This window comes from Choloepus didactylus, chromosome 4 (genome assembly GCF_015220235.1).
Source record: "Choloepus didactylus isolate mChoDid1 chromosome 4, mChoDid1.pri, whole genome shotgun sequence".
Taxonomy (NCBI): Eukaryota; Metazoa; Chordata; class Mammalia; order Pilosa; family Megalonychidae; genus Choloepus; species Choloepus didactylus.
The window spans coordinates 190,755,930-190,779,316 of NC_051310.1; the positions used below are offsets into that span (position 1 = coordinate 190,755,930).

The 23,387-nt window shown below is 38.6% G+C and overlaps 1 protein-coding gene and 1 pseudogene across 2 annotated transcripts in view; both read right to left on the minus strand.

Moving 5' to 3' along the window:
* Nucleotides 1–23,387, minus strand: part of LOC119532502 (olfactory receptor 4A5-like) — a 60,806-nt gene that overhangs the window by 25,663 nt on the left and 11,756 nt on the right. The window lies entirely within an intron of this gene.
* LOC119532501 lies at nt 18,143–20,146 on the minus strand (annotated as a pseudogene).

Consider the following 23,387-nt stretch of genomic DNA (forward strand, 5'->3'; position numbering starts at 1 on the left):
GATTTTTCACATACCATACAACTCTCCAAAGATCCAAACTATAAAATCAATTGCCAATTGTACCATCATACAGCTGTGCATCCATCAATACATTATTTTTTTTCAATTTTTAGAACATTTTCATTACTCCAGAAAAGAAATAAAGACACCAGGAAACTCAAATCCTCCCATATCTCTAACCATGCCCCTCTCCATTATTGATTCATAGTTTTGGTATGGTACATTTGTTACTGTTGATGAAAGAATATTAAAATACTAACTATAGCATATAGTGTGCAATAGGTATATATTTTTCCTATATGCCTCTCTATTATTAACTTCTAGTTACAGTATGATACATTTCTCCTAGTTCATGAGAGAGATTTCTAAATTTTGTAGAGTTAGTCATGGACATTGTCCACCACAATATTCAGTTTTATACATTCCCATATTTTAACCTCCACCTGTCCTTTTGGTGACATGCATGACTCTGAGCTTATCCTTTCCACCACCATCAAACACCTTTAAGCACCATTAGTTATAGTCACAACATGCTACCATCACCCCTGTCCATTTCCAACCATTTAAGTTCATGCTAGTTGAACATTCTGCCCATAATAACCACCACTCCCCATTCTTTAGACTTATTCTATATCCTGGTAACTTATATTTCATGTCTATGAGTTTACATAATATACGTAGTTCATATCAGTGAGACCCTGCAATATTTGCCTTTATGTGTCTGTCTTATTTCACTCAATATAGTGCCCTCAAGATTTCTTCATTAACTCATTCATTTTGACATGGTTTTGTTCACACACCATACATTCTGTGCTAAGTAAACAATCATTGGTTCCTTGTATAGTGACATGTTTGTATTCAGCACCATCACCATTATCTATATAAGGACATCTCCATTTCTTCCACAAAGATAGAGGAAGAGTCAAAGAAGGCAGAGAGGCAAAAGAAAAAGAAAAACGAAAGTAAAACAAACAAACAAAAAGTGACAGAAAGCAACAAAAGGAAAGACAGCATTAACCTAAAGTAGAATAAAGAGTCAGAGAACATCACCAATGACAGGAATCCCATACTCTTTCCCTATTCCCCACCCCTCCATAAGCATTTAGATTTGATATATTGCCTTTGTTATATTAAAGGATGCATAATACAATGTTTCCATTAATTATAGTATCTAGTTTTCATTGATTGTATTTTCCCCCAATCCTACCCTATTTTTAAAACTTTTCAGCGTTGACATTCATTTGTTCTACCTCATGTAAAACATGTTTTTACCTTTTATCATTGAGCACCCGAGGTTTCTGTGAGTTACACAGTCCCCATCTTTATCCTTCATCTTTTTTTCTGATGTCTCACATGGTCCCAACCTTCCCCTTTCAACCATACTCACAGTCATCTTTGTTCAGTGTACTTACATTGCTCTGCTACTATCTCCCAAAATTGTTTTCCAAACCTCTCACTCCTGCCTTTTCCTTTCTGTTTGCAGTGCTTCCCTTAGTGTTTCCTGTACAGCAGGTATCTTGTTACAAACTCTGTCATTGTCAGAGAATATTTTAAGCTTTCCCTCATATTTGAAGGATAGTTTTGCTGGATATAGGATTGTTGGTTGGTGATTTTTCTCTTTCAGTATCTTAAATATATCACCTCACTTCCTCCTTGCCTCCATAGTTTCTATTGAGGAATCCATGCATAGTCTTATCAAGCTTCCTTTGTATGTGATGGGTCACTTTTCTCTTGCTGCTTTCAGGATTACCTCTTTATCTTTGACATTTGATAATCTGATTGGGTCTTGGTGTAGACCTATTCAGATCTATTCTGTTGGGTTATGCTGTGCTTCTTGGATCCATAATTTTATGTCTTTCATAAGAGATGGGAAATATTCATTGATTATTTCCTCTTTTATTGCTTCTGCTCCTTTTCCTTCTCTTTTCCTTTTGGGACACCAATGACATGGACATTCTTGCTTTTCATTTTGTCCTTTAGTTCCAGGAGACATTGCTCATATTTTTCCATTGTTTTCTCTGTCTGTTCTTTTGTGTGTAGGCTTTCAGATGTCTCGGTCTCCAGTTCCTGAGTGTTTTCTTCTGCCTCTTGAGATCTGCTGTTGTATGTTTCCATTGTGTCTTCCATGTCTTGTGTTGTGCCTTTCAATTCCATAGATTCTGCCAGTTGTTTTTTCAAACTGTCAATTTCTATTTTCTGTACACCCAGTGTTTTCATTATATGGTTCAGCTCTTTCACCATATCTTCCCTAAACTTTTTGAATTGACTTATTATTAGTTGTTTAAATTCCTGTATCTCAGTTGGAGTGTACATTTGTTTCTTTAACTGGGCCATAATTTCATTTTTCTTAGTGTAGGTTGTAGTTTTCTGTTGTCTATGCATGGTTTCCTTGGTTACCCCAATCAGGTTTTCCCAGACCAAAATAAACTCAGGTCCCAGAAGGAAAAAAATATTCAGTATCCAGTTTCCCTAAGGGTGTGTGTTAGAAAATTGGTACACCCTGTGATGCCTCAGGTCACTGTACTTTTCTTCCCAGCAGGTGATGCCTGTCAGCCTGTAACTCCAGACTGGTGTAAGAAAGTGTTGCCTGTGGCTTTTTATCCCCAGGCTGTATGTACTGGTTCTGAATGGAAGGCGGGTACTAGAGCTGAGCCCCACCCCTTTCCTCTTAGGGAAGACAACCCCCCTAGGGAAGGTCATTAGCATTTGAATAGACCCTACCTGTGCTATCTCCACACTTGTCTGGGTTAGAGCAGTGGGAATTGAAAGTGGCTGAGGCTTTCTCCACTGAGCTAAAACAGGAACAGAAAGCCTCTTTCAGGGCTAGTCTGCTGCCACCCTCTACCTCTCCAAGGTCAGTCATCACCCAAAGCCTCTCTCTGCTTGTTGGGGATTCATAGATCATAGTAAGCAGTCCACAATCATTAATTAAAACCCCAGTTGGAGCACAGCTGAGCTGTATTCACTTGCTGGAAGAGAGCTTCTCTCTAGCAACATGAGGCTTTGCAGCTTGGGCTATGGAGGGAGGGGTTTCCCAGATTGTATCTGCCATTTTTACTTACATATTTTATGCCACAATCTTGGGCATTCCTCCCACTTCAGGTTGGTGTCTGTTGAGTGGACTGTCATGTTGTCCTCCTGCAGTTATTCCAGATTATTTACTAGTTGTTCCTGGTTGTTAGTTGTTCCATGGAGACTAACTAGCTTCCACTCCCCTCTAGGCTGCCATCTTAGATCTTGGGAGCTTTTTGATTATTGACTCAATCTATTTGCTTGTGACTGGTTTGTTGAGGTTGGCTATTTCTTCTTGGGTCAATGTTGGTTGTTTATGTTTTTCTAGGAAGTTGTCCATTTTGTGTAAGTTGTCCAGTTTATTAGCATATAGTTGCTCATATATGTTCACATTATCTCCTTTATTTCTGCAGGGTCAGTAGTTATGGTTCCTTTCTTATTTTCATCTTCTCTCTCTCTCTCTCTCTGTCTCTCCGCCTCTCTCTCTCTCTCTCTCTCTCTCTGTCTGTCTGTCTCTCTCTCTCTCCCTCCCTCCCTCTTTCTTTCCCTCTCCCATTTGTTAGCCATCTAGGGGTCCATCAATTTTGTTGATTTTCTCAAAGAATCAGCTTCTGGTTTTGTTGATTCTCTCTATTGATTTCCTGTTTTCAGTTTCATTTATTTCTGCTTTATTCTGTGCTATTTCTTTCCTTCTGTTTCTGTTGGGGTTTATTTGCTGTTCTTTCTCTAGTTCCTCCAGGTAGACCATTAATTCCCCAATTTTTGCTCCCTCTTCTCTCTTAATATAGGAATTTAGGGCAATAAATTTCCCTCTCTGCATTACCTTTGCAGCATCACATAAGTTTTTTTTATTTTTTTTACTTTTCTAATTTATTTTTTATTAGAGAAATTGTAGATTTACACAATAACAAAGCAGAAAATAGAGTTCCAGTATACCCTCCACCATACACTCATGTAGTTTTCACTCCTAACACTCTGAATTAATGTGGTACATTATGATCAAAAAATATTTTTGTAAGTATATCATTTGTTCTAGTTTTCTCATGCTGCTGCAATGCAAAACACCAGAGATGGACTGGCTTTTATAAAAGGGGATTTATTTGGTTACACAGTTAGTCTTAAGGCCATAAGGTGTCCAAGGTAATGCATCAACAATTGGGTACCTTCACTGTAGGATGACCAAAGGTGTCTGGAAAACCTCTGTTAGCTGTGAAGGCATGTGACTGGCATCTGCTTTGGAGTTCTGGTTTCAAAATGGCTTTCTCCCAAGACGTTCCTCTCTAGGGTGAAGTTCCTCAAAAATGTCACTCTTAGTTGTACTTGGGGGTATTTGTCCTCTCTTGGCTTCTCTGGAGCAAGAGTCTGCTTTCAACAGCTGTCTTCAAACTGTCTCTCATCTGCAGTTCCTGTGCTTTCTTCAAGGTGTCCCTCTTGGCTGTAGCTCCTCTTCAAAACATCACTCACAGCTGCACTGAGTTCCCCCTGACTGTCAGCTCATTTATATGGCTCCAATGGCTCAACTTAGACCCACCCCAAATGGGCGGGCCAACACCTCCATGGAAATTATCCAACCAGAGTCATCACCCACAGTTGGGTGGGGTGCATCTCCACAGAAACACTGAAAGAATTACAATCTAATCAACACTGATAATGTCTGCCCACACATGATTACATCAAAGTTAATGGCATTTGGAGGATGCAATATATTAAAACTGGCACACCATTAACTATGGTTCATAGTCTACATTAGGGTTCTCTGTGTTGTACAGTCCTATGGTTTATTACAAAATTTTAATTCTAGTAACATATATACAACCTAAAATTTTCCCCTAACCACATTCAAATACATAGGTCAGTGGTGGTAACCACATTCACAATGTTGTGCTGCCATCAACATTCATTATGAAAGTTTTTCATCACCACAAACTCCATACAAATTAAACATTAACTACCCATTCTCTACTGCCATCCCAGCCCCTGGTAACCTGTACCCTAGCTTCCAACACCATGAATTTGCTCATGCTAATTATTTTATATCAGTGACCCACAATACTTATCCTTTTGTGTCTGCCTATTTTCATTCAACATGATGATTTCAAGGTTCATCCATTTTGTTGCATTTGTCAGAACTTCATTCTGTTCTATGGCTGAATAATATTATACTGTGTGTATATCACTTGAGTTGCTTCCATCCTTTGGCAATTGTAAATAATGCCACCATGAACATCAGTGTGCAAATATATGCAAGTTCCTGGTTACAATTCTTTGGGGTACATACTTAGAAGTGGGATTGCCAGGTAATATGCTAACTCTATACTGAACTTTCTGAGGAACTGCTGAATGTTTTCACATTTCCATTAATGAACAAGTGTTTGTATTTCTCCACATCCTCTCCAACACTTTTAATTTTCTGTGTTTTAAACAGTAGCCATTTTGATGGGTGGGAAATGGTATCTCACTGTGGTTTTGGTCTGCATTTCTCTAATGGTTAATGATATTGATCAATTTGTATATCATTATATATTGGCAAATCTGAATAATTTCTTTGGAGAAATGTCTCTTCAAGTCTTTGCCTCATTTTTTTAATTGGGTGTTTGTATTTTCTTTGCATTTTTTTTAATTCTCTATTTCATTTATCTCCACTCTAATCTTGGTTATTTCCTTCCCCCTTTGTTTCATTTGCTCTTCTTTTTCTGGATCCTCCAGTTTGAGGTTAGGTCTCTGACTTGAGATCATTTCTTTTTTAATGTAAGCATTCAGAGTTATAAATTTCCCTCTCTGCACTGTCTTTGCTGCATACCATACATTTTGGTAGGTTGTGTTTTCATTTTCATTCACCTCATGATGTTTCCTAATTTCTCTTGTGATTTTGCCTCTGATCTATTGTTTACAAAAGGACAAATATTGTATGATCTCACTGATTTGACATAGAAAGCAAACTTGGAGTCAAAATCTAAAATATAGGCCACCAGGTGACAGGGTAGGGATAAGGAATGGGAAGTCATGGCTCACAATACACAGATTTCCTATTTTGGTAATGGATGGTGGTGATGGTAGCACAACATAGTGAATGCAATAGACAGTACCAAAATACATATCTGAATGTGATCAAAAGGGGAAATGCCAGATTGTATATATGGTAACAGAACAAAAAGTTTTAAAAAGGCTGTGGAACTATATTGCACAGTGAAGTCCAAGTTGAACCATGGACTACAGTTAATTTTACAATTACAAAAATGTACTATCATCAACTGTAACAAGTGTTTCACACCAGTACAAGTTGTTAATAATACGGTGTTACATGGGAGTCCTGTATTTTATGCATGATTGTTCTGTAAACCCACAATTTCTCTAAAAAAGGTAAAAGTGTTTAATTTCCATATACCTGTGAATTTTCTAATTCTCCCTCTGTTATTGATTTCTAGCTTCATTCTGTTGTGGATGGAGAATGCACATTATATGACCAATATTTTTAAACTTATCGATACTTCTTTTGTGACCTAACATATGGTCTATCCTATAGAATGACCCACGTGCACTAGAGAAGAATGTGTATTCTGCCACGGTTGCATGAAGTGTTCTATCTATTGGTGTAGAGTATGACTAAAGTCTATTTCCTTATTGACTTTCTGTATAGATGTTCTATTCATTATTGAAAGTGGTACATTGAAGTGTCCTACTATTAATGTAGAACTGTTCATTTCTCCCTGCATATCTATCAATACTTGCTTCATGTATTTTGCAGCTCTGCCTCTAGGTGCTTCTTTCTAGTGAGCTGTGGCTAGGATGTTACATTAGAAAAACCTCTGATGTTAATATATATTTTTTAATTATTCATTTTATTGAGATATATTCACATACCATGCAGTCATACAAAACAAATCATACATTTGATTGTTCACAGTACCATTACATAGTTGTACATTCAGTACCAAAATCAATCCCCAACACCCTCATTACCACACACACAAAAATAACCAGAATCATAATTAAAGTGAAAAGGAGCAACTAAAGTAAAAAAGAACACTGGGCACCCTTGTCTGTTTGTTTGTTTGTTTGTTTGTTTCCTTCCCCCAACTTTCCACTCATCCATCCACAAACTAGACAAATGGGAGTGTGATCCCTATGCCCCCCCCAATCCCACTGTCCCCCCTCATAAGCCACGTTTTTATACAATTGTCTTCAAGATTCATGGGTTCTGGGTTGCAGTTTGATACTTTCAGGTATCCACCATCAGCTACCTCAATTCATTAGAACCTAAAAAGGATTGTCTATATTGTGCATAAGAGTGCCCACCAGAGTGACCTCTCAGCTCCCTTTGGAATCTCTCTGCCACTGAAACTTATTTCATTTCCTTTCACATCCCCCTTTTGGTCAAGGAGATTTTCTCCATCCCACAGTGCCATGTCTAGATTCCTCCCTGGGAGTCATATTCCATGTTGCCAGAGAGATTCACTACCCTGTGTGTCTGATCCCACATAGGGGGGAGGGCAGTGATTACAAATTTCAACTTGGCTTAGCTACAGAGATAGGGCCACATCTGAGCAACAAAGAGGCATTTGGGAGGAGGCTCTTAGGCAAAATTATAGGGAGGCCTAGCCTCTCCTTTGCAGCAACAGTCTTCCCAAGGGCAAATTCCATGGTAGAGGGCTCAATCCATCAAGCCACCAATCCTCTATGTCTGTGGGCATGTTAACAACCATAGAGGTAGGGCAGGCCAATACCCCTGCATTCTCCACAAGCTCCTCAAGGGGGTTCTGCATATTTTTTCCTTGGTTTTTTTAAACTTTTTTTTCCCAAATCAACTGTATGAAAAATAAAAAAATTAAAAAAAATTAAAAACAAAATATACAATAAAAGAACATTTCAAAGAGACCATAACAAGGGAGTAAGAAAAAGACAACTAACTAGGATTAACTTAGTTACTTTACCTCCAACGTTTTCTTACTCTACCCCAAGAAAGTAACCTAATATAGCAACATTTCTGTGAACTTGGTCCTACTATACTCATCAGAAATTAACAGACCATAGTCATTCCTGGGCATTCCCAGAACATTAAATTTACCCATGATAGCTTATCTGTTCTTCCTGGATTATTGTTCCCCCTTCCTTAATTGCTCTCTATCGCTAGTTCCCCTACATTCTACATTATAAACCATTGATTTTACATTTTTCAAAGTTCACATTAGTGGTAGCATATATTATTTGTCTTTTTGTGCCTGGCTTATTTCGCTCAGCATTATGTCTTCAAGGTTCATCCATGTTGTCATATGTTTCACAACATCGTTCCTTCTTACTGCTGTGTAGTATTCCATCATTTGTATATAACACATTTTATTTATCCACTCATCTGCTGAAGGACATTTGGGTTGTTTCCATCTCTTGGCAATTGTGAATAATGTTACTATGAACATTGGCGTACAGATATCTGTTCACGTTACTGCTCTCCAATCTTCTGGGTATATACTGAGAAGTGCAATCGCTGGATCTCAGGGTATCTCTATATCTAGTTTTCTAAGGAACTGCCAGACTGACTTCCAGAGTGGCTGAACCATTATACAGTCCCACCAACAATGAATAAGAGTTCCAATTTCTCCACATCCCCTCCAGCATTTGTAGTTTCATTTGTTTAATGGCAGCCATTCTAATTGGTGTGAGATGGTATCTCATTGTGGTCTTAATTTGCATCTCTCTAATAGCTAGTGAAGCTGAACATATTTTCATGTGTTTCTTGGCCATTTGAATTTCCTCTTCAGAGAACTGTCTTTTCATATCTTTTGCCCATTTTATAATTCACCTGTCTGTACTATCATCAAGGTCTAGGATTTCTTTATATATGCAAGATATCAGTCTTTTGTCAGATATACGGTTTCCAAAAATTTTTCCCATTGAGTTGGCTGCCTCTTTACCTTTTTGAGAAATTCCTTTGAGGTACAGAAACTTCTAAGCTTGAGGAGTTCCCATTTATCTATTTTTTCTTTTGTTGCTTGTGCTTTGGGTGTAAAGTCTAGGAAGTGGCCACCTAATACAAGGTCTTGAAGATGTTTTCCTACATTATCTTCTAGGAGTTTTATGGTGCTTTCTTTTATATTGAGATCTTTGGTCCATTTTGAGTTACATTTTGTGTAGGGGGTGAGGTAGGGGTCCTCTTTCATTCTTTTGGATATGGATATCCAACTCTCCCAGCCCCATTTGTTGAAAAGACCTTTATGACCCAGTCAGCGACTTTGGGGACCTTATCAAAGACAGTCGGCCATAGATCTGGGGGTCAATCTCCGAATTCTCAATTCAATTCCATTTGATCTATATGTCTATCTCAGTGCCATTACCATGCTGTTTTGGCAACTGTGGCTTTATAATGAGCTTCAAATTCAGGGAGTGTAAGTCCTCCCACTTTGTTTTTCTTTTTTAGAGTGTCTTTAGCAATTTGAGGCAGCTTCCCTTTCCAAATAAATTTGATAACTAGCTTTTCCAAGTCTGCAAAGTAGGTTGATGGAATTTTGATTGGGATTGCATTGAATCTGTAGATGAGTTTGGGTAGAATTGACATCTTAATGACATTTATCCTTCCTATCCATGAACATGGAATAATTTTCCATCTTTTAAGGTCCCCTTCTATTTCTTTTAGTAGAGTTATGTAGTTTTCTTTGTATAGGTCTTTTACATCTTTGGTTAAGTTTATTCCTAGGTACTTGATTTTTTTAGTTGCTATTGAAAATGGTATCTTTTTCTTGAGTGTCTCTTCAGTTTGTTCATTTCTAGCATATAGAAACATTACTGACTTGTGTGCATTAATCTTGTATTCTGCTACTTTGCTAAATTTGTTTATTGGCTCTAGTAGCTGTATCATTGATTTCTCAGGGTTTTCCAGGTATAATATCATATCATCTGCAAACAATGACAGTTTTACTTCTTCCTTTCCAATTTGGATTCCTTTTATTTTTTGTCTTGCCAGATTGCCCTGGCTAGCACTTCTAGCACAATGTTGAATAACAGTGGTGATAGCGGGCATCCTTGTCTTGTTCCTGATCTTAGGGGGAAGGCTTTCAGTCTCTCACCATTGAGTACTATGCTGGCTGTGGGTTTTTCATATATGCTCTTTAACATATTGAGGAAGTTTCTTTCAATTCCTACTTTTTGAAGTGTTTTTATCAAAAAGGGATGTTGGATTTTGTTGAATGCTTTTTCAGCATCTATTGAGATGATCATTTGATTCTTCCCTTTTGATTTGTTAGTGTGTTGTACTACATTGATTGATTTCCTTATGTTGAACCATCCTTGCATGCCTGGAATGAACCACACTTGGTCATGGTGTATGATTTTTTTAATGTGTCTTTGGATTCGATTTGCAAGTATTTTGTTGATGATTTTTGCATCTATATTCATTAGGGAGATTGGCTGGTAGTTTTCCTTTTTTGTAGCATCTTTGCCTGATTTGGTATTAGATTGATGTTGGCTTCATAAAATGAGTTAGGTAGTGTTCCATTTTCTTCAATGTTTTGAAAGAGTTTAAGTAAGATTGGTGTCAGTTCTTTCTGGAAAGTCTGGTAGAATTCTCCTGTGAAGCCATCTGGCCCTGGGCATTTATTTGTGGGAAGCTTTTTGATGACTGTTTGGAGCTCTTTGATTGTGATTCGTTGGTTGAGGTCTTCTGTTTCTTCTGTGGCCAGTCTAGGTTGTTCATATGCTTTCAGGAAATTGTCCATTTCCTCTATATTATCCAGTATGTTGCCATCCAGCTGTTCATAGTATCCTCTTATAATTTTTTTTAATTTCCTCAGGATCTGCAGTAATGTCACCTTTCTCACTCATTATTTTGTTTATATGGGTCTTCTCTTTTCTTGATTTTGTCAGTCTAGCTAGGGGCTTGTCAATCTTGTTGATCTTCTTGAAGAATCAACTTTTGGTGTTATTTATCCTATTTTTTTTTTTTTTTTGTTCTCTATGTCATTTATTTCAGCTTTAATCCTTGTTATTTCTTTTCTTCTACTTGGTTTAGGATTGGTTTGCTGTTCATTCTCTAGCTTTTCCAGTTGATCCATTAGTTCTTTGATTTTGGCTCTTTCTTCCTTTTTAATATATGCATTTAGTGCTACAAATTTCCCCCTCGGTACCACTTTTGCTGCATCCCATAGGTTTTGGTATGTTGGGTTCTCATTTTCATTTGTCTCTATATATTTAGCAATTTTTCTTGCCATTTCTTATTTAACCCACTGATTGTTTAGGAGTGTGTTGTTTAACCTCCAGGTATCTTTGAATTTTCTAAGTCTCTCAGGGTTATTGACTTCTATTTGTATTCCATTGTGGTCAGCGAATGTGCTTTGAATAATTTCAATCTTTTTAATTCTATTGAGGCTTGTTTTATGTCCCAGCATATGATCTATTCTGGAGAAAGTACTGTGAGCACTAGAGAAGTATAGGTATCCTGGTGATTTGGGATGTAATGATCTATATATGTCTGTTAAATCCAATTCATTTATCAGATTCTTTAGGTTTTCAATTTCCTTATTGGTCTTCTGTCTGGTTGATCTATCTATAGGAGAGAGTGATGTGTTGAAGTCTCCCACAATTATTGTGGAAACATGCATTGCTTCCTTTAGTTTTGCCAGTGTTTCTCTCAAGTATTTTGTGGCACCTTGATTGGGTGCTTAAACATTTATGATTGTTATTTCATTTTGTTGAATTGCCCCTTTTATTAGTATGTAGTGACCTTCTTTGTCTCTCAAAACATCCCTACATTTAAAGTCTATTTAATCTGAGATTAATATTGCTACACCTGCTTTCTTTTGGCTGTAGCTGGCATGAAATATTTTTTTCCATCCTTTCACTTTCAATTTCTTTGTGTCCCTGTGTCTAAGATTAGTCTCTTGTATGCAGCATATTGATGGTTCATTTTTTTTGATCCATTCTGCAAATCTATACCTTTTAATTGGTGAGTTTAATACATTTACATTCAACATTATAACCATGAAGGCATTTCTTGAATCAGCCATCTTATCCTTTGGTTTATGTTTGTCATATATATTTTTCTCTCTCTCTATTGATATCCTTTAATGTACCCATACCGAATCTCTTTAGTACTGAACCTTTCTCCATGTCTCTCTTTCCTTTCTTTGTTTCTCTGTCTGTAGGGCTCCCTTTAGTATCTCCAGTAGGGCAGGCCTCTTGTTAGCAAACTCTCTCAGCATTTGTTTGTCTGTGAAAAATTTAAGCTCTCCCTCAAATTTGAAGGAGAGTTTTGATGGATAAAGTATTCTTGGTTGGAAATTTTTCTCACTCAGAATTTTAAATATGTCATGCCACTGCCTTCTTGCCTCCATGGTGGCTGCTGGATAGTCACTACTTAGTCTTACGCTGTTTCCTTTGTATGTGGTGAATTGTTTTTCTCTTGCTGCTTTCAGAACTTGCTCCTTTTCTTCCATGTTTGACAGTGTGATCAGAATATGTCACAAAGTGGGTTTATTTGGATTTATTCTATTTGGAGTTTGCTGGGCATTTATGATTTGTGTATTTATGGTGTTTAGAAGATTTGGGAAGTTTTCCCCAACAATTTCTTTGAATACTCTTCCTATACCTTTACCCTTTTCTTCTCCTTCTGGAACACCAATGAGTCTTATATTTGGATGCTTTATATTATCTATCAAATACCTGAGGTCCATTTCGATTTTTTAATTTTTTCCCCATTCTTTCTTTTGTGCTTTCATTTTCCATTCTGTCATCTTCCAGGTCACTGATTTGTTGTTCAAAATCCTCTAGTCTTGCACTGTGAATATCCAAAAACTTTTTAATTTTGCCAACAGTTTCTTTAATTTCCATAAGATCATCTATTTTTTTTTATTTAGTCTTGCAATGTCTTCTTTATGCTCTTCTAGCATCTTCTTGATGTCCTTTATATCCTGTTCCATGCTCTTCTTGATGTCCTTTATATCCCGTGCCATGTTCTCATTGTTCATCTTTAGTTCTTTAATATGTTGCTCTAAGTAATGTATTTCTTCTTATCTTTTGATTTGGGTGCTTGGGCTTGGGTTATCCGTATCTTCTGTTTTTTTTCATATGCTTTAAAATTTTCTGTTGTTTTTGGCCCCTTGGAATTTGCTTAACTTGGTAGGGTTCTTTTAGGATTTGTAGACCAATTGAAATCCTTATCTCTAATTTGTCAGCTCTACAGCTTTGTGGAGTTTACTTTCTGTGACTAACCAGCAGATGGCATCTGTGAGCCACCTGTTCCCCTCTAGCCAGTTCTCCCCCACTTTGCCTCTGTGGTGAGTGGGTTAGTAAGTCTTGTGAGGTCCCGTTGGTGTACCAAGCTTGTGTGTGTAGTTTGTGTTGCCTGCACTGTACAAGGGGCATGTGTCTGGGCAGTCAGTGAGGGGTCGACTCTAACAACCAAATCTCCCTGTTGTTCCTGGAGTTTTAAAGCTGCAGCAATAGTCAAATCCTTCCATTCAGTCCTGCCACAGTTTGTCTCTGCCAGTGACCCACAAGTCCTTGGTATTGGCATGTGGCCGCTGAGACTTGTGAATGGGTCCATCTGCCAGGCCTTGCAACCCCTGGTCCTCTATTGAGGGATGACTGTGCTATGTCACAGGTGTGTGCCATCCCCCCAGGGTGGTTCTGGGCTGCCAGTATGTGTAGGGAGGCTCCCAGTCTGCTGAAATGATGTCTGAATTGGGCTTGTTAATTCCCACTGTTCCACCTTCTGAAGTCTGGGACAACCAGCTGAGGGTGCAGGGAAGGCTAATGTCCATGCCCAATTTTGTGGTGTTTGTGTGTTATTTGAAGCACTTCTGTCACACTGGGTTGTCTGGGGCAGCTCTGGGCTATGGAGCTGGTGACAGGCAGGAGTGTTTCCTGTCCACCAGGATGATGGCTGTGAGAGGATGCCCCCCTTTTCTTGGGAAGTTGTGTTTAGTGAATTTTCTCAGCCACTGGATTATTGCCTTTTGTCTCAGAGCTCTCAGTTCTGCTCTTGTCTCGACCTGCCCAAATTGCAGGTCTTTGAGGCTTTCTGTATTGGGCTTCTTAGAGTAATTGTTTTAGAAAATGAAAAAAAGATAGAAAAAAAAAGAAAAAAAAGGGCCCTCCCAGCAGATCTAATACATTATTGAAATGCTAAGAGACAAAGCAATTAGGACTATTAAGGAAAGATCCAGGGGGCAGAGAGAACAGATTTTCTTTGGGTTTTGCAAATGAGCCTGTGGGCCTGAGCTCTGCCCTTCCACTTTCTATGTTCACCAGAACTCCAAAAAGCATCTGCTTTTATTTTTGAGTTTGTCTTGCTGGTTTTTTTTTTTGCTGTGCCTATCTCCTCTCTGCTGGGCTGGCTGCTCTCAGATTCTCTGGTGTCTGGTCTCAGTCTCTCTATGGTTGGAATTTGGATGAGTAGAATGAGTTTCCAATAAGAGCTGCCACTGCAGTTCTCCCTTCTTCCCAGTGCTGACAGCCCCTCTTCCCACGGGACTGAGCCTGGCAGGGAGGGGCATGGGTCCCCTGGCCACAAAAACATACAGATTTCACTGATCTCAGCAGTTCCACATTTTCATGAGTGTTGTATGAAGTATGCCCAAAGTCAGATTGCTCTGCAGTGTCCAGTCCATGCAGTTCCGGTCTTTCTACCTACTTACCTGGAGAAGTAACTAAAACAGACACCTCACCAATCCACCATCTTGCCCCACCACCCATAAGTTTTGATATGTTGTGTTTTCATTGTCATTTGCCTTGAGGTATTTACTAATTTCTCTTGTAATTTCTTCCTTTACCCATTGGTTTTCTAAGAGTGTGTTGTTTAGTCTGCATATATTTGTGAATTTTACAATCTTCTGCCTGTTATTTATTTACAGCTTCATTCCATTATGATCTGAGATAGTGTTTTATAAAACACAAATATTTTTAAATTTGTTGAGACTTGCTTTGTGACCCAGCATGTGGTCGATCCTAGAGAATGTTCCATGAGCACTTGAGAAAAATGTGTATCCTGCTGTTGTGGGGTATAGTGTTCTATAAGTGTCTCTAAGGTCTAGTTCATATATTTTACAATTCAACATCTACATTTTGTTTGATCCTGTGTCTAGATGTTCTACCCATTGATGAGAGTGGTATATTGAAGCTTCCAACTATTATTGTGGAGTTATCTACTTCTCCTTTTAGTGTTCTCAGTGTTTGCCTCATGAATTTTTGGGCACTCTGGCTTGGTGCATAAATATTTATGACTGTTATGTTTTCCTGATGAATTGACCATTTTATTAATATATCATGTACTTCTATGTCTCTTTTGTTTTACTTTTGAAGTCTACTTTGTATGTTAATATATCTACTCCCACTTTTTTTATGGTTGCTGTTTGCATGAACTATATTTTTCCAACCTTTCACTTTCAGCCTATTTTTGTCCTTGTGTCTAAGATGAGTTTCTTTGTAGGCAGCATTTAGATGGGTCCTACTTTTTAATCCATTCTGCCAGTCTGTGTCTTTTTATTGTGGAATTTAATCCATTAACCTTTAGTGTTATTACTGTAAGGGCCATACTTTCTTATATAATTTTGTCTTTTGGATTTTATATGATGTCTTATTTTTTCCTCTTTCTCTTTTTACCCTTCCTGATAATCTTCATTTCTACATCCTTTTTCAAACCACTTTCTCCTGCTTTTCCTATCAGCCTGTAACACTCCCTGTAGAATTGCTTGTAGCACTCTCTCAGTATCTGTCTGTCTGAAAATATTTTAATCTAATATTAATTTTTTGATTAATTTTTTGAAGGACAGTTAGCCAGATATGGAATTCTTGGTTGGCAGTTCTTCTCTTTCAGTATCTTAAATATATAATACCACTGTCTTCTTACCTGCATAGTTTCTGTGGAGAAAGCTGTACATAGTCTTATTGAGCTTCCCTTGTATGTGATGGATTGCTTTTCTCTTGCTGCTTTCAGAATTCTGCCTTTGTCTTTGACATTGGAGAATCTGATCATTAAGTCTTTTGGAGTATGTCTATTGGGGTGTATTCTGTTTTGGATATGCTGTACTTCTTGAATCTCTAATTTTCTGTCTTTCATAAGAGTTGGGAAATTTTAGTGTTTATTTTTTCTATTATTCTTTCTGCCCCCTTTCCTCTCTCTTCTCTCTCTGGGACATCCATAGCATGTATATTTGTTCATTTCATGTTGTCACTCAGCTCCCTAACACTCTGCTCATATTTTTCATTTCTTTCACCATCTGTTCTTTCAGGGGTGTGAATTCAGATGTTTGGTCTTCCAATTCACTGATCCTTTCTTCTTCCTGTTCAAATCCACTGTTTTATCCTTCCATTGTCTTTTCTCTCTCCTCCATTATGCCCTCATTCCCATAAGTTCTTCCATTTGCTTTTTCAAGTTTATGAATTCTTCCTTTTAGTCATCCAGTGTCCTCCTTATATCCTTCATTTCTTTTTCTATGTCTTCCCTCACTTCATTGACTTGATTTTTGAATTGATTTGGCTTTGTTTGAACATCTGCAATTAATTCTTCCATCAGTTCATTGAGTTAATTTAACAATCATTGCTTCAACTTCTGTGTCTCAGTTGAACTATTAGTTTGTTCCTTTGGCTGGTCCATATTTTCATGTTTCCTACTTTGGCTTATTATCTTAAGCTGTCTAGGCATATGACTTTCTTGATTAGTTTATTCTGGACTTGTCATTCTTTTTCCTAGGGTTTTTTTGGTTGGCTTTGTTCTCTAACACTTGGTGTTCTGTTCAGCCTATTCTAGACCTTTAACTTAGATTCTTTTTAGTTTATCAGAGTTTTTAACCTCTTGTTTTCCTGTTTCTTTCCCTGCTTCTATGTAGCCTGCTTGTGTGATGGTCTTCTCAGATCTGGTCAACCCCAGTCAGGTTTCCCCAGTCCAGAGAGGCCAAGGTCTCAGAAGGAGGGTATGGAGTTTCCTTGAGAATGAGACCCTCCTTTGATGCCTTTAGAGTCTATGTTCCTCCTACATTGTCCAGCAGTTGGCATTTGCTCACCCATAGTTACCCACCAGTGTAAGGAGGCATAGATCATTTAATTCTGTGGGTGACCCTGACCCTGTCAGGGGCAATGCTGACTGAAGCTGCTTTCTCAGTTCCAGCCCCTGGGATCTGAGTTCCCAAAAGTGGGCTACCAGTGGAGCTGGCCCACCCTCCCCTTTTCTTGGGATGTTATGGTGTTTAGTGAATTTTCCCCACCACTAGACTTATTGCTTAGTCTCTCAGAGCTCTCATAGCTCTGCTCTTGCCTGGGCCCAAATTGGAAGTCTTTGTGACTTTCTGTAATGGTCTTCTTAGAATAATTATTTCAGAAAAAGAGAAAATGATAAAAAAAAAAGAAAGAAAGAAAAGAGAAAGAGAATGAAAAAGAAGGGCCCAGTGTGAACTACATGCAGTCCTTGCAGATTTAATGGGCTATTGAAATGCTAAGGGACAAGTAGTTGAGGGCCCTTAAGGAACAATCAAGAAAGCAGAGGAACTGGCTTTGCAGACATGGGTCCTTACCCCCTGGATTTGCATATGTGCCTGAATCTGTTTGAACACTGCCTTTCTCCATATTATGTTCACTAGAATTCCAAAAATTCTCTCTTTTTTCTTTTTTTTTTACTAGCCCTATCTCCTCTCTGCCAGGCTGACTGCTCTGATATTCTTGTATCTGGTCTCAGTCTATCTATGTTTGGAGCTTTGATCAGTGCTCTCAGTGTTCAATCAGAGCTGCAACTGCAGTTCTCCCTCCTGGTTCCCAGCACTGTTGGCCCCTCATCCCATGGGACTGTAACTGGAAGGGAGGGACATGGGGCCACTGGCAATGAGAATCTATAGATTTCACTGATCTCAGCTGTTGCACACATTTGTGAGTGTTGTATGAAGTATATCCAAAGTCAAATTTCTCTGTGGTGTCCAGTCCATGCAGTTCCTGCCTTTCTACCAACTGCCCTGGAGGTGTAACTAAACCCACACCTCACCACTCCACCATCTTGCCCAGCCTCCCCATGAAATAGACTTTTAATTACACTTTGACCTCTCTTATCATGTTCTCCAAACCACAAATGAAAACACTATCAAACTATTGGAATAATACATTGTATACCAATTTGTTCCCTTAAATTATTGTCTTTCCCTTAAGGGCACTATGTGGTTAAGGGGTATATGGTTAATAGAATTGAAGCACAATAAAAAGCAGTGTTACAGATTTAAATAGTCAAGAGTCAGACCAAATCTGCCAGACACTGAATTGTATATGGGCAAGGTGAGAATACACACAGTTCAGGGGAAAAAAGTGCTGAAAGGCTGAGAGCGTTGAGCAGAAATTTCAGCATCTTCTCAATTGCAGATGTGTGGGAAAAAATTCTGGAATTCAAGCTCTGCCAAGTTAGAGTGACTTATTAAATGCTTCAGACTTTCCATTGAAGCCCAAGAAGCTCTATGTCTCAGAATTAAGGTCTACATCCCAGAATTATGGACTATGTTGTAAGACTTACATCAAAACTAAAACATGCCCACCCTAACAAAACTAAAAATTCAAGCATCTTGGGGTTAGAGGAAAACTACCAACAACTTAACTGCCTGCCAGAATAAAACACAATATAAACAAATGACAACAGAATACAGAGTTTCTGAAATGTATCATCCCAAAGTGTAAGTTTTCTTAAAAATTCATTACAAATACAGAAAAAAAACAAGAAAAATAAATGACCTAATCAGACTGAGAGAAGACTCAGATATTAGAATTGACAGATGAATTCTTAAAAATAACTACAAAATCATGTTTAAAAATCTACAGGCGTAATATGAAAATGGAATGGTAAATTGTTTTAACAAACAACTTGATCTGCTTGAACACCCCTTTTCCCCAGGAAACTACAGAAAAATAACTGAGGCAGGCTGTCATACCAACAATCTTTTTTGGATGGGGGGTGGGAATCTGTTTCAAGGGTTGTAGGACTGCTGTGCTCTAGTCAGACTGTATTGAAATTTGTTGGCTCCAAAACATACTCATGCTTTTCCCTTCACTAGTGTGGCACTTATCCACATGATCATGGACTCTATCAAGTAGGCAATGCTCCAGCCCTGTTTGGTGAAAAGTTCCATGTAGATGGCAGCTCTGCCCAGAACATACCATCCGAGAGGACTGGAGACACAACCCTGACAAATGGTGGGTCAAAGGGAAAGTTATGTTTAAAGGAAAAGTTAAGTAGGATGGAGTCACCTTCTTCTTTATCTTTGAGGATCTGGATATCATTGTACAAAGTGCTGTCCTGGTCAACTTTGAGGAGATTGACATTCCAATCATACAGACTGCCATGCACAAGTTTGACTGCAGAGTTTCCACCTTTGAAACTCTGTGATCAGTACATATCTCTGAGCTCCTTCATCAGCAGGTCACTGGCCTGCACCTAGTCAGACACCACAGCATTTAAGTAATCTTGCCTCTGGTTCTTTTTAATTTTCTCATGTATGGCCAAGTTTTCTTTTCCAATACCATTATTTTCAGATTTCTTGCCCTCAGCTGATTCTTCTTTCATTTCATAGTGATCAAGGTCTTCCATGTCCTAAGCATCTCCTCATCTTCATCTTCGGAAGAGATATCTTCCAGTGTGCACTGCTCTGCTGCAAGGGCTGATCCAGCATCCCCATATATGAAGGCTGAGGGAGGTTATAGAGTTTACACAGGTTGGGGATTATCCTCTTCAGGTGCTGCAATAGCAAAATATTCTCTTTCTTTTTGTCCACCAGCCTCTCCAAGACAACTGCCAAGTTAGGGTCTTCAGACTCCAGGGACCAGATGGGGGACACAGAAGGGTATGACTCCATGATGTTGCAGTGGATGCAGACAGGATCCCCAGGCATTGACCCATGTGGGGAGAGATGTGGTCTGGGTGCAGACCCTGTCCAGGTCCCTGCAGCCCCAGCCAGTAGGAACTCATAGCTCAGCTCATCCAGGCAGGCACTGACAATGCAGCAGCGCTCATGGCTGTGGTGGAAAATGGACTCCAGCAGCTTCAGCTCCTGCCTCAGGCAGGGCTCCATCCCCATCCCCAGACCCCTCCCTGGACCACCCCTGGCCCCCAGCACCAGCCCCTGGCCTCCCAGCTGTGGCCCCAACCTGGCTGCTGCTTCCCTTGCAGCTGCAGCTGCTGCATCCTCTACTCTGCTCTGGATCCCATGGGCCAGGTACCTCTGACCACTACTGCGGTCCACACCTCCTGATCCCCTCTTTGCCCAACAATCCATTTCTAATTAAGACACCTACCTCCATGGGAGAGGAGGAACTGTTATAAACGAGTCCTGCAAGTCTGTTTATCTTCACTGGATAAGCCCATTCCTACAAAAACACCTCGGCAAACAGTCCTTGCAAATTTATGGCCCATGACACAAGGACATCCTGCCTTGAACAACTCACATAGCTCTCGTCCTCTTTGGCTGCCTCCTCCTCATCCCTCCACATCCTCTCTTTGTTCTAAGTAACTGTAAACCCTTTCCCCACCACTTTTTTTGAGCAGTAACTTTATTTTAGTTCTTCCTCCATGCATGTCACTTAGTTCAATAAACTTATCTGTATCTTGGTTTGCAGAGTCTGTTTTCAACTTAGTGCCTGTTACAACTATGGTCTTTAGTTAACAGTAATATCTTAATATTTTGTCATCAACAATAATGAATGTACCAAACCAATACTAGGGGTCAATAAAGGATGTGGGGTGAATAAGGTACATGGGATGTTTTGGGTTTTCTTTTTTATGTTCATTTGGGGAGGGTAATGAAAATGTTCTAAAGTTCTGGTGAGGAATGCACAACTATGTGATGATAACTTGAGCCACTGACTGTACCTTTTGGATGGATTGTATGGTGTGTGAATATACCTCAATAAAATTGCATTGAAAATAAAGTAGAATAGAGAAAATCTACAGGAGATAGGTCATGGTAGTCGATGAAAAGATTAAAAAAAATTGGGAGAGTACTAGAGATTTTCTAAAAGAACCAAATGGAAATTCTGTAACTACAAAACACAGTGTATGAAATCAAAATATCATTGGATGGAAATTACAGAAAAATTAAGGCTGAGAGAAGGCATAGCCAAAAGATATGTGTAAAAAGAAGAGCAAAAGAAAATTCTGCAGGTAGAAGGAAACCAATATCAGACTGAAATTAGGATATATATGAAAGAATGAAGAAAATAAAAATGATATAGGGAAAACAGGAGCTATTTTCCTTTGCTAAATAATTTTAAAAATACCGTTTAAGGCTCATCCTGTTGGGTTTTGAACTTGCTTGTCACCTGTTTTCCTTCCAAATTCTTCCTTCTGGAATGGGAATGTCTAACCTATGCTTGCTCCACCATAGTGTTTACCCAGGATGGATGACAGCCATAACTGATTTTGATGAAACTTTGTACTTAGTGTTGTTAGGGAAAGACGTTAAGGCTTTCTGGATGTTGTGATGAAATGAATGTATTTTGCAAATGGTAAGAGGTCCAGTGGATAAGCTGTGGTAGGTTAAGTTGTGTACCCCAGAAAAATAAAACAATCTTAATTTGTTCTTGTGGTTAGGAGCCTTTGTAAATAGGGCCTTTTGAAGATGTCATTTTTAGTTATGCTCTGACCTAATGGAAAGAGTTTGGGCCTTAATCCTATTATTGGAGGCTTTATAAAGAGAAAGCCATGTGGAAGAGTAGAAGCTGGAAGTTAATGCAACCCAGAAGAGAAAGGAAAGGACATTGTCTTATGACAGAAAAGCCGAGGAAACAAAGGATCACTGGCAGCCAGAACCAAAACAACAGTCTTCAAGATGAAGGCATCATTTTGCAGTCACATTGATTTTTGACTTCTTATAGCTTCAATGCCATGACCCAATAAATTTTTATTGTTTAAACCAACTCACTGTATGGTATGCATCTTAGCAACCTGAGGAACTAAGACAAAGTTCTTCCAACTTCCATCTTCCTCCTGGCACCAAAGTCAATGTCAAATGTTGTAGATTTCTGTTATAGAAGCATCTCATTTCCAAGTTCCAGTTGTTATGAGTATCTTTTGCTTCATGACATATGGCTCCAAATTTTTGTGACTTTATAGCAACTATTTTATTTTCTCTCAAGATTTTGTGGGACAGAAATTCAGCCAGGGCTTGGCTATGTTTTTGTTGTTGTTGTTTTCTGTTTTGTTTTTTTTGTTGTTGTTGTTTTGTTGTGTTTTTTGTTTGTTTGTTTTTTGCTTCTTGTGGCATAAATTGAAGTCATTCTTTGCTTTTCAGGTAATAACTGGACTGGTTTGAAGGATCCAAGGTCATTTAATTCACATTCATGGTATTTCAGAAGAGATTCCTAGAAGGGACCCCTGGGTTACAGTTTTGTAATTGGGCAATAAGTAGAGGCTGGAAGAATTGTGAGGTGCATGATAGAAGACAGATGTTTAAGAGGATTGCACTAGAGAAAGCACCATAGCCTTCTGTTTGCCACCATTTAGATCAGAGTGTGAATTTTTGTTATTCTGGAATCTCATTGTAGGCTGGGTATGTGAAGGAGATAGCAGATCTCTAGTTCATGGATACTTAAAGAGAGAGAAGTCATCATTGATGAATGGTATAAAGAAACTGCACCCAAGGAAACTAATCTACACCTGGTCTAGATTTAGAAGTTGAGATCCTGAACATCAATTTGATGCCATAATGGGATGAGATCCTGGAGAAGGGATGTGTATGCTGTGTGTGTGAGGCATGTCTATTGTGGCCAGAGGGTGAACTTTGACAAACTGTATTTTCTAAAGTTGAATACAACAGCATCTTTCATTTATTCTCTTTTCAATGTCACTTTACCTCTCCTCAACAAAAATATGTAGTCAATTTCTCTACCTTTTTGAATCTGAGCAAGCTTATGTTTGCTTTATCTAATAGAGTATGACAGAAGTGATGCCAAGTGAGTTCTGGGAATGACTACTAACTGGCCTGCCAAGGACCGGCCACAAAACCCCAGACATTAGCTGAATCCAAAGAGTGACAATAGGTCATGCCACATGGAGCAGAAGAATTGTTCAGTCAAGTTCTGCATAAACTTCTAACTCAAGGAGATCATGAGATGTAATACAGTATTTCTTGTTTCAGCCATGAAGTTGTGATAGCTTGTTATGCATGAATACATAGCTCTGCAAACATACACATCCATGTGTGTTACAACAATTACAAGTTTTTATTGAAACTTATAAATCAAGCCTTCCTAAGGGTAAACTAGAAATTATAACATATTATTGTCCTCAAAATCAATATTTGGAGTAATAAAACACAGAATACAATTGCATGGAAAGTTCTTGAGCTTAACAAAATGACCCTAAAGTTTGTCAGAAGGAATAAACATTTAAAAAATGCAAGAAAATTGTTGAAAATGATGAGTAAATA